Genomic DNA, 13354 nt, shown 5'->3' on the forward strand with positions numbered 1-13354 from the left:
TTTTTTCCCTCATGAACATAACAGTATGTTTGGATACGAATCACATTTTTCGTTAAGTATGTTAATGGAGAAAAATGCACCTTATGGAAAAGATTGTTAAGATCTTTAAGACACACTCGACTTTCGTGCCTCAAGCTTGGTGTCTTGTGGATTCTGGACCGGGCGAGCCCCTATAGGGGCAACGCCCTAGGGTTGCCCGCCCGTCGGCGGGTCACTTGGCTTATAATCTGGGTCTAACCGCACGGCCCAACTGGCCCATTAGGAATAGGCTAGCGCGCGGGGCCCACACCCCCTCACCTATAAATAGGGGACTGTTACCAATTGTAAGAGACTTTTGCTCATTTCTCAATAACACATATGAAATTCGGTTACTCACTCTCTCTCTAGTGCAATCACACCACACTCTAGGTACTACCCTATCTCTCAATGTTCCAACCAGGAACACTTTTGTTTCGATTTTTTATTATTTTGCTTTTGTTTTAATTGCATTTTTTGTCCCTCACTTAACTGGAAATATGCGATCGGAGTCCCTAAACTTAAAAAATCACATATTTAGTCTCAAATGTTACACTCCGTCAACAATTTTGGTCACCCGTCAAGAATCCATTAAAAAGTAACGATTTCTTGAAATAATTTTTTTTAAAAAAAAAAAAGCAAAAACCCAGAAACATCCATCATACTCATCCCTTCAAACATCTTAAGAAACACTCATAAAATAAATATTTTTTAATTCAAAAAAATTATGAAAAATATATAATCTCTAATCTTCACCCTTTAATCCTCATATGAAATCTCTTTCTCAATCATGTTGCACTAACATTTTTTTAAGTATGTAGCACTAATATTACTATTTACTAATAACTAATATTTGACCTATCAAAATAACAAGTAAGAAGATGCAGATACCAGAAAGGAATTATCTTCACCTGTGTGCTCCATGCACCTTCTTCTATTGTTAAGGATTGTAGGAAACTTGGTTCGAATTTTAATTATTTTGCATTTTCTTTTATGCGCAGGAGCGAAAATTGGGTTGTTGATTATCTAACTAAATACTTGAAGCTCCTTCTCCATTGTATTTGGGTTGAAGATACTCCTCTGAATTTTCTTTCTTTTATTGATCTTGATCTAATATTGGCCTCGCTGTTTTATTAGTCGTTTTTCTCTTACTGTAATTTCCTTTAGAAAAAGGTTTTTGAATTATCATGACGTAAACGTGGACTCTTGTATCATCGGATCATCGATGCCTTTCTCTTGAGTTCTCTCTATTTTTTTAGTTATCTTACTGATTTTCACATAATCAAAGATTTGAGTACGTAATCATCCTATGCAAACATTTGAAAGATTGGCACTTGATAATATTGTATGAATAAATCAAAATTATGAGAGTTAAATACAAAATAATTAGATCATCCCCAAAGGACTGGAGGAAATTAGCTTTTGTCTTGATACTTAAACTTCGGCTATACCATCGTACGGCGCTCACAGCCATTTGTTCATCGTCCTCAGCATATAATATGGCAGCCGAATTACATCACAAATCTTCAAAAGTTGGAGTAGAATATCATAGTCTATTATTTTTCTATTATTGATTATATAATTAAGCCGTAGGGATCTTTATGCTTTGTCTGTTGCGTGGAACAACTTATTGAGATCTTAGATTTGTGGATTTGCTTCTACCTTGTCCAGCATATATGCATTCTCTACATTATTATATTTTGCCCACTAAGTCAAACTAGCTAGTTCAGAATTAAATACTCATCTAGTTGTAGAATGTGCTAGCCTGCTAGGAACTTCAATCCTTATGTCAACTTCATTGGCAGAATATGAACCAGTTTATATGCATATCAATTAAATCACATTTTTGGGAAGTTATCAAGTATATTTTTAAGTAGATAAACTTTAATAAATGTTTTGTGGGACTTTACATGACTAACTACATAACCTAGATGAACCGCCATCATGGAATTTAAATAAATAAAAAAACAAACAGACAAAATTGTCGGACTTGTTGGGAAGAACTGAATAACTTCATTGGAGATGCTTCGGCCATTCTTCTGAAAAGTTCAAGAGAAGTTTGAGATTCATATAAAACCATTACTTTTTGACAGATACCGTGCCATTAGGCATCACAACGGCATCTGTAAAGAGTGGGGAAAGATTTGAGGAACATGAGAATGAGAATGAATGAAAATGAAAATACTATAAAATTTAATTTGCTCATTTAACTTTATTCTCTCTTATATATAATTTTAAATAAACAAATCATTATACTTTTTCGGTGTCTAACAATGAAGTGGATAATATGAAGAAAAAAAAAAGTAAAATGCATTGATAAGTGATATGATGGAATGAGAAAAGAAAAAAGATAGAAAATGAATGTGAAAAATGAGTGAAAAATTATATACATGTAAATCATATAGCTCTTTTTTATATGTGCAAGTCTAGGGATGACAATGGGGAGGGGCGGGTACGTACGGGGAGTGCTTCCCCGCTTCCCGTCCTCACTTCTCTCATTTGTCCCCGTCCTCGTCCCTCATCTCCACAAGGGGTGAACTTTTTGCTCACTCCCATCCCACATCTCCACATTGAGGTACAACAAATTATATTTACACACAAACAAAAAGAGAGATAATGGTATATGCATGTTTGAAACTTTCTTTACATACATATTAATTATTTAAATAAAAGAGAAATGTAACAACTTGTTATATGTGGCAAAAAATGGTTGTATATTAGTGTAAATTTTTTTTGCACTGACAGTGCATATGGATTAAATTCAAATAGAACCTTTTAAATTATTATATTCAGAAATCAATATTAATGTATTATTAAATTAATGTATTTAATCAACTCCACCTTATTACTCCTCTGTTAAACAAAAATTGTTGTTTTAACACCTCTTCATTTTTTTCTAAAATGCTTATTGTTTTATGAAATCAATACTTTTTTTTCTAAAATTTTCTATCTATACATTTATTTAATAAGTTTTGTCTCACTTATCACATTTCATATTGACTAAATACAAATCTTCTCTATCAACTATATTATTCTCTAAAGTAGAATTTAATTGTTGCACATGGTATTAGTAAACATATATAAGAGTATTTTAGTAACATTGAACTATAAATTATTATTATCTTACTGTTTGTGTTACGACCTTAAACAACAATCTTTGTGAAATGAATAGATTAATTTTTTATCTAGCTAATATTGTAACGTACGTGAATCCTTGTTCATGATCAAAAGTTCAATATTAAGCTAAGAATCTATTGTCATACCAACATAAAGTAAAAGAGAAGCAATACTTGGATACGAAACTTAACATGATTTCTCACTCTCCTAGAAGCCTAAGAGCATGTTTAGTATGTTCTATAGTATAAGGTATGATAGCATTAGACTTGATAGGATGCATGATAAAAAATTAATAGTACTATACAACATTTGATGATACACTATCTAACTTATCATATCGTTTAACTGATACAATTTATGTGTTTGGTTGATGGTAGTGGTGGTGGAGATTGGTGGTGGTGGTGGTCGTTGTGATGGCGGTGGGGGTGGCGATGGTAATGGTGAAGGGTGGTTAAGATGATTGTGAGAGGGCGGTGGAGTTGATTGTGTCAGTAGTGGTGGCGGTGAAAGTGTTGTAGGGCGGCGGTGGTGGCAATGGTGGCTATGGTGACAAAGGGGGGTCGTGACAACAAAGACGGTGGCGATGGTAGTGGTTGTGGTGGCGGCAACAGTGGATGGTGACGATAAAGTGGCGGTGGTGGTAGTGGTGATGGCGGTGGTAGAGGGTGGTGGAGGCGGTAGTGAGGATGGTGGTGGAGTTGGTTGTGGTTGCGGTGATAGTGTAGTGACGGACTGGCGGTGGTGGTGGTGCCGACAATATTCTAGGGTGGTGGTGGCAGTGGGTGGTGGTGATGAAGGCAGTGGAGTTAGTGGTCGTTGTGTATGTGGTGGTGACAGTGGTGGTAGTGGTGATGACGGTGGTAGAGGCGGTGGTGAAAATGGTAGTGGAGTTAATTGTGGTGGTGGCAGTGGTGGGAGTGGCGTCGGAAGTGTTTTTGGGCGGTGGTGGCGGTGAGTGGTGGTGATGAAGATAGTGGAGTTGGTGGAGGTGGTGGTGGTGGTGGTGGCGATAGGAGTCCCGACAATGGTGGAGGTGGTTGTGGCAGTGCATTAAATAATTTCAAGTAGCTTATATGTCATAAACTAATCATGTCTTATCCATCATTTTAATCTATGAGAGTGGATTGATGAATAAGCTTATACAATACAACGTCAGCACCAAACAATAGATAAGCTTATAATGTATTGTACAACCTTATACTATCATGTCTAATATGGCGCACCAAACGACAGTGGCGGATCTAGGACCCGGGGTTAGGGGGTTCAAATTTTTTAAATGAGCACATCGATAAAAATATAAATTAAAAAAAATTGTAATATGTTTATACATAAGAAATTATACAAACCATAGTTGTCCTCTACGCGATTTCATATTCTGAAATCGTTGAACAATAAGCTTAGAGTCAATGTTATTGAATACATTACTCTCAATGTAAGTAACTAAACAATCATTCATCCATGTATCTCCAATTCAGTTACGCAGCCTATTCTTCACAATATTCATAGTAGAGAAAGCTCTTTCTATAGTTGTTGTTGCAACAGGCAAAATCAGTGCCAAAGAGGCAAATTCATCATTCATATGCATATCCATGATGTAACAATCTAGTGCATTACCAAGCATCACTAAATTAAATGGAGTGAACTCATTTGGATAAAAACTTGCAAATTCCAACACCTTTGCTTATCAAAAGCAAAGAGCAAATTAGATGGATCCAAAGAAGCCAAACAAATGAGCAATTGAGTATTAATCTCACCAAAACGGTCATTGAGTTCTTGAAGCTGCATGTCTATCACGGTATAAAATAACTCAACACAATAATGATGCTCTGTTGTAATGCTATGAGTTTATCGTCGTGACTTCCCACTAACAAACACACTTTCCATAGGAGGAACACTAATAGATTGCTTATTGCAAAATAAAATGACTTCCTTCAACAAAGGCTGTCATCCATTATTTCCAAGTGTTTCAAACCTAGTCTTTGTGATGTTAACCAAGTTCATAGCATTCATAATGTCTTGATCTTTCCTTTGCAATGATTATGACAATTCATGTGAAATTGCCAATACACTTCTCATCAAATGCAAGAAGAATACAAAATCAAAACCTTGCAACATAATTAGAAGACCTGATGCTTCACCTTTTGCCTGTCAGGGTATCTGTCTTCTTTCATAATGTTCAGAACATCAATAATAGCATAATACATCATTATTATACTAACCAAAGTGGCATAATGAGAACTCCAACGAGTATCATCATGGCGTTTAAGATTAGTTTCTTGATTAAGACTCTGCCCACTAGAAATTTCTCTTATGCTTAATGCTTCTCTAATATGTTCCAATTGTTTTTCACGAAGCATGTCAACTCGCTTGCAAGATCCCCCAACAACATTCATTAACTTGGAGACTAAGTTAAAAAATAAGGAAACTTCACCATGTTCTTGAGCAATAACAACTAAAGTAAGTTGTAATTGGTCAGCAAAGCAATGGACATAATATGCACATGGATTCTCCCTTAAAATTAAACTTTTCATGTCATTAAATTCTCCACTCATGTTGCTAGCACCATCATAACCTTGTCCACGGATACTTAATATATTAAGCCCATATTTACAAAATAGTTCAACAATACCTAGAAAACGCTCAACAATACTTTCAGTTTTATTAACATAACATAGAGAAATTTCCATTTGTTCTTTAGTTGATATGTCACGAGCTTCATCAACAAGAATAGCAAAGAATTCATTTCCAATATCAGCAATAATAGCATTAGTAGTTTCTGATGCAGCAGCTTGAGCAATATCTTTTTGGATTATTGGAGCAATTAGTTGATGGTTTTCAGGAGCATTATCCATAACAACATTTTTTATCAAATCATTGTGCATGGAAAGAAATTTAAGTAGATCAAGGAAGTTACCTTGATTGGTAGAACCCTTTGACTCATTATAACCATGAAAAGCTAAGCCTTGCTTTAATAGCCAACAAACACAATCAATTGTTGCCTTTAGGAGTGTTCTGTAGATGTTACGTTGTTTGTCAGAATGCCTAAACATCACAGTGTCAATATGTTGATCTTGTTTCATTAAGTCCTGATATTTCTTGAAAGCAATGTTATGAGCACTATTAGGACCTCCAACATGAAATGTGATCTTATCTTTTCTGTTCCAACTGTTGAATCCCTTGGTGACAAATGTCTCACCACCACCTTACTTTCCTTGCTCAGGCCTAAAGAGATAGCAACACAAACAATATGCAGCATCTTTTTCAATGATGTACTCTATCCAACTTTCAAATTCAGTGAACCATGTCGTAGAAAATCTTCTTAGGTTGACATGACCCTTTTTGCAAATATGTTCTCCGTATCTTATCTTGATCATTAGGATAATATGTTGTAATCCTTGGTCGCAATCCAGGATCTGATGGCAACTCATTTATATTAACTTCAACATGTGGTGGTTGTTTTTGTGATGAGCTTGTTCCACATTGCCCACTTGATGACCTTGCTCTCTTTACTAAAAATTTGTCCATGACCTTCCCAAAAATTAAAAGCAAACCATAATCAGTAAAAACAAGGCATCACTACTCTGTTTTAACAAAAGAAAACATCACTCCTAGTCTCCTTCAAAAGAAGACTACAAGCACACTTTGTTTTTGTCAGCAAAAGTGAAATTAAATTAATCAATCTCACTACAATAGACCAGAACAGAAACACAGAAACCTGTACAAGAACTATTTCCCACAACTCAGCCAAAACCAATGATAGAACAAAAATAAAGCTTAGGTTGCAGACTCTATTTCAATAGGCAGAAACTTCAGCCTTCAAGCACACACATCCACGAGACCCACTCACAAAGTCTCAAGATAAGATAATAAGGCTTAAGGCTTTAAATATTCATTCAGCACTAACAACAGCATATAACTCCAAGATCATATTGGTGCCTTGAGTTAAATTTAGTATTCAAAAGCTTTCCAGACAACTTTAGTAAGTTGAGGCCTGAAACTTCTTATGCCTTGAGTTAAGTCAGATCCTTCTACAAGATCATATTGGTGGCCTCCAAGTTCTTTATGAAAACAGGTGCATTGATGTCTCCCTTGTGCCTAGGGCTCTAGTAATCAACATTGGTGATCTTCTACAGGTAACATTCCATGTTTTAGTGTTTTACTTTTCGTAAGTTGTATTCAATAAACTTGGACTCAAATGTCAAATAAAACTATTTTGAATTGGAACTAGTTCTTGTTGAATAATTGTATACATAATTAGTATTTGAGTATTTGACATTTGAAATTAATTTTGTTGTTGTGTAGAAAATGATAATTTTCTTTGATACAACTTATGACAAACGATAAATTCAAGAGTGTGGAGCATAGAGTGCCGACGGACCATGTTGGCCCAAGAGTATCAACTCATCCAAGCTCTCATTTGGGCTAAATCCACAACTCTATGTGATTTTTCCAAGGAACAACTCCATGTTGGCCCAAGAGTATCAGCTCATCCAAGCTCTCATTTGGGCTAAATCCCCAACTCTATAAGAACTGAGTTTTAGGTTTTTTGCCAGGGCTTACCAATTTCAAACGACCATGTGATCTAACCTCATCAATAATCAAATGAGCCACACCTCTAGTAGTATCTAGAATAACAAGATTATCACACACCCTCTTCACACAGTATGACGCATCATACTTATTTAAATGTTCGGTTTTGTTCTCCACTTTGAAAATAATCTCTCTACCGACTAAAGTTTCTCCATTGAAGGAGTGCACGTGTGAGTGCTCAGGTCTTGGATGCCCTATTCATTACAGATACATCATAATCCATCAATTAAGGTGATGCATGAGGTAAAAAATTACAGATTTGCCATGATTAGCTATAAGTTACCTCCACACCAGTCAACATTCCATTGAGGAATTTTCCAAAAAGACTATGGACATCATATTCAAACAAAATAAATATGCAAAATGTGTTCCATAAAAAAACGTCAACTTTTACCTTGCACCTATCATGAAGTCAAATAATGTGTTCGTACATGAATAAACTCAAACGAAAAGAAAAAAAAACAAAATTGTCCATAACTACTTAGTCAAAACCACAACTAATTGGTACATCAGTAACATGTGTATAATGCATTTAAAAAAATTCAACATAGAAGCAGCACACAAACATCTACCACAGTAAAACATTTGATTTTCACTTGAAATATTCTCATGACAGAACACCACCACATGTCATCTTTCAACATTGCAACAACCTTGTAAAGGTTAATAAAATACCCTTCCTAATAAGTAATAAGAAAAACAACATGTTACCAACTATAAGAAAATATAATAGTCACCGATGACATGCCATAACCTGTGAAAACACACACACCTCGATTGTTTGCTTAAAAAATGAAATGTTTTTCACTTTGTGCATAATCAGAAAGTCATCTCCAATAGGAAGTGCAGCAGGTCTACTGCCAATATAACCAACTGGTTCATCCATCTCAAAACCATGCAAACATGTACTACACATGAAAACACCAAATGCATTAGCTTATTATTTGTACTTTTCAAAATGAACATTAATATACATGTTTACCTTATTACAATTATAATCATATAAAACATCACACCCAACCTTAAATGAAATAAATTTTGCAGTTGCAGGTTTGATACAAATTCTGGATGCACCCCTAACAGTTTCCATCATCGATTTTCCTGCATAATATTAACATATTAAACATTGGAGAATATATTTGTGTTTGATCCAATATAGAACTAAGTAAGAGTTAGTTCAATTATAAGACGAACAACAGATTATCGGAAGGAAGTAAGAGTTTGAAGAGCAGATTATTGAAATCTTGACTAAATTCATGTGTTCATTTTTTATCGAATCGTATTCCTTGTTGGTTGCATGCCTCCATCTCTATTTTTCTTTATGTAAAATTATTTTTTTCCTTATAAAAAAGGGACAACATATCTTTAAGCTCTTACAAGGTCTAACAACAAACAAACAGTATTGGACTTCAAAATATCAAAAGAATATTTTGGGTCTATAATATAAAGGAGTTTGAAGAAAGGACAAACTGTGACGCCCGGGGCCGAGGAGGGCGGGGAATGATCGCCGGTGCAGTAAGGCACAGACAAGGAGCGGCTCCTGGCAGGCTTCTAGGCGGAGGGGCACATGAATGAACCGATCTCACACCCGAACAAGAGGTATTCCGAGACTGTATAGGGATGGACTATACAGTTGAGGAGGGCATAAGAGATTTGATTGGTACTACTCATGACAACAAGATGCATCTTCTTTTCGGGAGACCAACTCATAAAAACTCCATGGTTAAGTGTGCTTGCCTTGGAGTAATATTGGGATGGGTGACCTCCTGGGAAGTTTTCCTGGGAAGCGCGCGAGTGAGGACAAAGCGCGCTGAAAAGACTCGTGTTGTTACCGTGAGACCAGTCGTCAAGTCAGGAGGTTACACAACCTCATGGACCCAAAAAACTATCTACATGTGTATTCGGCTTAGTAAGCTCATTGATCTTAACACCCTATTCTTATCACGAAATTACACCATTTTGACTTGAAAACATATACAAATTTTAACTTACCATTACAACAATATTAAATTTCAATATTAAATTACACCCTATTTTTTGGGAATGTGTGTCATGAGAGTGATGTTTTGATATGGGAGTATGATAATAAATCCTCCATTTATCTATTAATGGTTGACTAATAGCCAATATTGTACTTGTAAAGCGGTAAGTTCCAAGCATCACAGAGGAAAGGAATGTATCGAAGATGGTCAGACAAGTCCTTTGAGGGCATTGTGTATAAAATACTTCCTATGTTCCTTATTATAAGGACATTTTTAGAGTTTTTTTTCTTCCCAAACCAGATTGATGCCTAAAATCAAGAAGATGATAACACTCACATCTATAGGGTAAAAGGTAGCCCTTTGGTGTTGGGTGTCCAACATCTACCAAGTAATATTTTCATAAAAATGAGAAAATGTTCAGATGATTTTACTATAAAAGAGAAAATTAGTTACAACCATATAAAGGAACTCACAAATGGGAGGATGTGGGAAGTTCATGTTAGGATTTGTGACACATTGGTCAAAAACACGAGCCTTCTCTGTTGGCCACATGAACCAAGCATGCTTGGACGAAACATCCAGTCACTTGAACGTTCAAAGAAGCATTCATGTTGCTATATACATAGGACATTACAAATATCATAAAATCTTTATCAAAATCTCAAGCTATTGTTGTCATTTTTAAATCTTATCTATTAATAACAATTGTTTTCCTAACCAACTAAAATATGAAAGATTTGTTTCATATAGAATAAAATAGAGAAAAATTATTATTGTGATATTTTTTTTAGAATGTTTGTGTCGTGTAGACGAAAGAAACAAATTACTCAAAAACTATCAATTTTCTAACATGCTTAAACAAAATATGGGGACCATCCACTAACGCTTTAGGGACTAGTAAAATTTTGGGGACCAACTATTTGACTAAAAGTTCTATAAAGCTATGAAATTAAAAAAAAAACATATTGAGAAGATTAAAGGGTAAACACTAGCAGCATGTTAAACAACAAATGTATATCAATTGCAATATGAGAAGAGGTAACAACTTACTTGGCACACACTAACAATACAATTGAGCCACACTTTCACAACAAAAGCAAACTTCAGAAATAAACAAATGAAAGAAGTAAGAAAATTTAACAGATACAAAGGCTAGCACTAAATTTTGGTTGGTAAGTGTAGTTGAGCTCAATAATTAGGTTGGTAGAAATTAGGAGCCCATAAATATTCTACTGTGATGTAAAAGCAAACAACTATCTTCTTTCATACTTAATAGTATATGTAGGTTCTGCGTCAAGAAGAAACGTTTTTTTTATATAGTAAAAAAGTTTCTTTAGTGATAGTATATTTATGGCCCCTGTATCTTTTCCATTCCTTTATCAAGTCCATATATCATTAGTGTCAAATAACATTAATAGCACAATCAACTACATAAAGAATTACTAAGTTTTAAACATTGAGGATAATAGCACAAGTAAAATTTTAGTGTCATATCTTTATGACGTGTTTCATCAGCAAAGATGCATAAAACACACTTGTTACGTGTTCCATGTTCTGTAGGTGCAATGTCAATATTATACCTCATTGAACAAACCAAGTAATGTCAGGAAAAGTTGAAATTGGGTCACCTTCATCGTCATAAGGTGAATAATGAAGGTAGAGGTGGCAGCATCTCATCACAGAATGGGAAGAACGAAAAAAGAGGAGGGGTATGAAGAATGAGAAATAAAGAAGAAGGAAGAGAGGAGAGTAGTGAGATGATAAAAGAAGGGGGCAGATGCTAAGTGAAATTCTGGTTCACGCACAGGACAGATGTTATACCCAATGTCTAGGACATCGTGCACAACGTACAATAGATAAATCACAAGTTCAACACAGTATTAAACCAGTAAAAAAATAAAGAACACATAGAATTGGTAACCCAGTTCGGTGCACCATCACCTACATTTGAATGGTATCAACCCGAGAAAGATAATGCACAATTATAGAGAATCAAGTACACAAGGTCTTAGATGAACAACCCTTGTTCAAGGTCGTTCTTACCTATTTCTACCAATGGTTTATTACTTAGAACTCCCCCTAAGTATGAGACCTCTCTCACAATCACTGCCACCGTGATTGAATATACAAAACAAACCCTAAAACACACGCTCTTGCTCAAGCAACACAACGCACAATCCACACTTGAGCAACTAGGGTAAGGTCTTCTTAAATAGCAATTCTTCAGCAGCCTTTGATCTTCAATGGGCTTGCTCGAAAATAGAGTCCACAAAACAAACAGGAAGTCGAATTTTTTAAAATCTACAACAAATCTTATATCGTAAGATTTGAACAAAAGATAGAAACTTTCACAATTAAACTTCAAATCAAATCCTCTAAAACCGATTTGATCACATTTGATATATTCCTTGAGCGGCGCACAGAAGCTTCTTCAATAACTCTAACTTGTGAATCACGAAATCAATCCAAAGCTTCTAGAATAAATCATTCAAACACACAACATGTTCTTAGGGACAAATATGAAAGGCACGATGTAACAACATCTGGTCCCACATCGTGTCACTAACAAAACTGCCTTAGCTAAAATGTAGACAACCATGATCAAAGGCACAACAATCTCCCCCTTTGTCGAATTTTAGCTAATACATCATACCACAACATATGATCCTCATACTTGAGAAGCTTGGATCAACATATCACAGTAAGTAGAATATATCAAGGTAGCACAGTTAGAACCTTCCAGCAACATAGCTATTTGCAGCAGCTAAGTGCAAAACATAAACTACACAGTAGTTACCAAACAACCAGTAGTAACTACACAAATGTTATTAGCTGAATTTTGGCAAAGATGCTTCAGGAAAGAACACCTGAAGTAGACATAACCAAAAGATATCACAAAACAATAGCAAAATAAGTACTTAGAACAGTACACATAACAAATGGTCATAAAGTTATTACAGCACAACATCAGCAAGAAAGTCCATGATCTCCTTGCACTCCATAGCTTCTTGACTACACTCTATCTCGCAAGCAATCTTTTTCTGACAAACACACTTCCACTTCTGAACACTTGCTTTAGGATGGAATAACACATTTTTCAGAGGAGCAAGGGGAACATCCACAGGACCTACTTGAAAGTTACATGTTATATTCATGGACTAAATTGAATGTTTAAATTTTTTTTGTGAAGGGCCTCATCCCTGCAATGTAGGAACATTTGCTTGCTGTGCAGCACAAATTTTGTGCAATGCACTTTTGGAGGAACTTCACAAAGCCATGGAAAGATAACGAGATGAAGAATGTGGTATGAGAGTGTGCTAGAGTAAGAACAATCCCTAAACTCAATGCAAAAATGGACAGATTGAAAGCCAAGAATGTCCAAGCTTGGAATTATTTGAACAAGTGGCCTAAAGAAGCATGGACAAATGCATACTTCAGAGACCATCCTAAGAATGACAACATTTGCAACAATGCATGTGAAACCTTTAATGCAAAAATACTCAATTATAGGGGGAAGCCAATTTTAACACTGCTAGAGGAAGTGAGGTGTTACATCATGAGGACAGTGGCCCATAACAAAATGAAGTTGATAGGGCATCGGGGTATGCTTCCACCAATGCAGAAAAGTAGACTGGATAAAGAGAAAAGGG

At 35.5% G+C, this 13354-nt stretch overlaps 1 pseudogene; it reads right to left on the reverse strand.

The window, feature by feature from the left end:
* Positions 1-4468: 4468 nt before the first annotated feature.
* Positions 4469-12859, reverse strand: LOC130735384 (uncharacterized; annotated as a pseudogene).
* Between the last annotated feature and the right edge of the window lie 495 nt (positions 12860-13354).

This window comes from Lotus japonicus, chromosome 1 (genome assembly GCF_012489685.1).
Source record: "Lotus japonicus ecotype B-129 chromosome 1, LjGifu_v1.2".
Taxonomy (NCBI): Eukaryota; Viridiplantae; Streptophyta; class Magnoliopsida; order Fabales; family Fabaceae; genus Lotus; species Lotus japonicus.